Raw genomic sequence first — 4064 nt, forward strand, 5'->3', positions numbered from 1 at the left:
TCACAATTAACTGCTGCTAATGGCATTGGTAAACAAAATAACCAAATTATTGTTCAAATTTCTTATACAATTGTAAAATTCATCTAAAATGGCTTTTTGAAATGTAGGTTTTTATTAAAAAAAGAAAAAGAGACATACATATATTGATCTTTGAATGATGAAGAACTTAAATTAAGATCATAAAGATACTAAGAACACATTTGGAAGAGGGAGAATTAAATTAATTTTCCTAAGTTCTAATACAAAGACAAGTTTAAAAACCATTCATCCTGATTTGGTTAAATTGACCAGGTGATCGACCTGTAGTCTATTTTTTTATTACCTTTGTAAACACAAGGCAGGACCTCATTTATCTGGAGCTTCCATGAAACATCATGTTGGTGTCTTAAACCTTCTAAAGAGGTTTATATTTAAAGGACTAGTCCCTGAGAATAAAGATAAACCAGCCTAAATCACCTTTGGGTATACATGCTGTCCACCAGCAATTATCTGATCGATTTTTTAGTTATGCCTGCAACAGAAACTAATTACTTTGAAAATGAACAGCCATGGTTGTTTTATGAACATTTGATCGATTATCCTACTGAAAGGATTGAAGATGCACAATTAGACAAGAAGATAATGTGTAGCCCTGAGCACAGTAGGATCAGTCACTGAAGAATAAGGACTTTCCAAAACCTCTTCCAATCCCCAGAGATGCTTACCCTCAACCAGGCTTGCCACCAGGAAGGGAGGGACCTGGCAGCTGCTTCCAGCGCCCGTTGCTACCTGTCAGTGACAGGCTCAAAAGTATGGGGTTGGGGGAGAGAAAGAGAGACAGAGGCAGAATGCCTGTACATGCCTCCGTGAATCTGTGTGCATAAAAGGAGAGCTGAAAGGGGAAAGAAGGAGGGCGAGGATCAGAGACACCTGGAGGATCCCGGAAGAAGGACCAGTCTTGGAAGAGATCTTCACTCCGTGACAGATAGGGGAAGAGTCAGGATGATTTTCAAAGGAATTATTTCTGAGACCTAGCTTATGTTCAGTTTACTGAATTCCACAGCTGGAGCAAACAAACAGTGAAATCTGAATCTGCTCAGGTTAACAATGAAATAGTACCACAAACACATGCTTAAAAAAAAAAAAAAAGAGGAAAAAAAAAAAAAAACCAGAACACCCAGCAAGCTCATCAAGTCTGCTGGAGCCTGAAAAGGAGGAAGAGAGCGTGTATGTTTGAAATGAGAAAAATCGTGCCCAACCATTCATTCCCGTGTACGAAGACACCGTTCGCTAGACACCACACAGAAGGATTCCCGAACTCATCTCTGTTGAGCTGATGTGATCTCATGATATGGGGGCTGGAGGAGTAACAACTCTGCTTCTAAGTGCATAATGCAGTATGAGGACCCCTTAGAACAGAGGTTCATGCCTCTAAATAAGCTGTTTTGGTTTTATACCTACTGAGAACTTACCCAGCCACTGAAAAGAAAGGGTGCATTTTAACATTATTTCTAAGAGAAAAAAAAAAGCTTGACTTTTGAGCCTTCGTAAAGTGGTTTTAGGGCAGGAAAGGCCATTCTACTTTGACAAAAACAACCGCATCGAGCTATTACATTTGTATTGAGTGGTAAAAACCATTCCAGTAGCCACTATAGCATACCAGAATTACAAAGAAAAAAAAACTGCAGGAAATGTTTTATCTCTTTACCTCAACTGCTGAAATCCATAACCATATTGGGAGAAAATCAACAGAATAAGCAAACGTGTTTCACAGGCTGAAATTTACTCTAATTTTTAATTTCACTTAACATGTATTGCTATACTGAGGCCCTTCTGTATAAATAATAATCAAAAAAAGAGAAGGCATTTGAAATTGGAGAGAACAGACTCATGTTTTTACTGGTTTATGGAGTAAGTCCGGTTATAAATCTTTTTGGTGCTGTCTGGCCTGGAAAGGGGAGAATTATGTAGTAGAATCAGCAAGAGGAGGGCTGGAGATCCTTACGCAGATGCAAGCTGATTAAAATGAGCACTTCAACAAATTGCTGTTTTTTTTTTTTTTTTTTTAGATGAAAAGTGACTCTAAGTGGGACACAGCTATAAAAGTAAAAAGTCCTCATTTTTCAATCTGTGTTAAAGATTCTTTCCATGTGTGACCTTGTTTGGTGCTTTAACATTAGATTATAATATGCAAGAACTTTTTCAAATAGTTTCTCCTTTTCCTTGCTTTGGTTGTCATGACAAACTACCGAGATTATCTGGAGGCAGAGTAACTAGTGTGGTAGAATGAGAATTCAAACCCCAAGCCTAGGACTTATAAAAGCCCCATAACTTTGGACAGACTGCTTAACTTTCTAGGTACAGGTTCACTTTTAAGGTTTACTCATAAAGTTGCTGAAAGGACTCTAAGAACACTCCCACAGAGAACCTTTTACAGTGTCTGGCACCAAAGATATGACTCTCAGTGACAGTTACTATCATTATCAGTGTCCATAAGTGGCATTAGAGTTAGTGGCAGTGCTATCACTATCTAGAAGGAAAAGAAAAAATTGTTTCCCTCTACCTATCTTAGGTTCTCCATCTGGGGACCTGCAAATTAGATTGACAAAAGATATAACAAGAAAAAAAAAAAACAACAGAAGTTAAACTGAACATCTTGAATACACACGGGAGTATTCAGTGATGAGTAACTCAAAGGGATGTCTGGAACTTGGGTCTATACAGCAACTTAACAACAGAAGTACACATTTTAAAAAGGTAATAAGACAAAGAAAAGGACTGAGTTTCCAGAGCAGCAAATTATGGGAATGTAAATACACGAGGGGGACTAATGGCTAAGGGCTAGTTAGCAAGGTTTGTTATGCAGATTCCTTTGGTGCTGTGAAGCATCTGATAAGCTAATAAGCATCTAGGGTTGTCTCTGGTGATTAACTTCTGTCTTTGGTAGACAGGAGAAGGGGGATACCTGTACAAATTTATATCCTGCTTTTAATAAAATTAGGGGATGGCAGAGAGGTTTTCTTATATCTGCTTCTTCTCAATTGCCTTTAGCTCAAAATAATCCTTACGCCAAAGTGGCATATCTGGGGGTGGCACATTCTACCACCCTTCATTATTCAATTCAGCAAACTTTGCTTGAGCACCTGTGATATGCCATGTGCCTATAAGGAGTTTACAATCTTGTTTTAAATACAGGAATAACTTGAGTCCATTTGATTTGAAAAAAAAAAGAGGGAAGAGAGAAGAGATTAAGGTCAAGCAGGAATTTTAATTGAAATTGAAATTCCCCTTGGATCCATTACTACCATGATGCTGCAGAAGCTATGACCTGGTGCTTCTGAAAATCATACTGAAAGATATAAAGGGGCTGTTTTAAGACTACTTTGTTCCATTTATATTTCCAAGGTAATATATTCTTCTGAGACATCTTCCTCACGTTATCAAGCTAATTGGTGCACTCCCCTACCAACTTTGCCAATTACGCCGAAGGATCTTCTATCATGTACTTGGGTTACTTCTACTTAAGCCCTCTCTGTTCTGCTGACTCACCATCATCAAAAGAAGTACACGCTGCCTATAACTGACATTTCTCAGAGACATACAAATTGGACTGAAGCACTGGCAATTAATATTTCCACTCTTCTCTGCGTGACATATACACAATTATAAGTGCTACTTTACTTGTGTAGAAATGAACTTAAATTATGGAAAAAGATGGGTTTTTTTAAGACCAAAATTAATGACAGGTGCACTTTGCTTGGAGACAGGTTTATAAAGGAGAGGGAAAGACTGAGGCATAGATGGTATAGTTTCAAGTACATATTTTTAGTCACTCTTTTTTTTCCAAAATAGCTTAAGGCAGGAGGTGGGATAGCATCTATGTCATTGCATCACTTTAAAATCCCTCAAAGAATCTCACTTATATGTGGAATCTAAAAAAGTCGAACTCACAGAAGTAGAGAGTAGAATAGTGGTTACCAGAGGCTGGAGGAGGAGAGTAGAAACAGGGCAAAGGGAGATCTTTGTGAAAATTCCACAGTCAGTGTATACACGTATGACAACACCACATCATTCCCCACAAATAC

The sequence above is a fragment of the Propithecus coquereli genome, unplaced genomic scaffold (assembly GCF_000956105.1).
Source record: "Propithecus coquereli isolate 6110/MARCELLA unplaced genomic scaffold, Pcoq_1.0 Scaffold205, whole genome shotgun sequence".
NCBI classification, from domain to species: domain Eukaryota; kingdom Metazoa; phylum Chordata; class Mammalia; order Primates; family Indriidae; genus Propithecus; species Propithecus coquereli.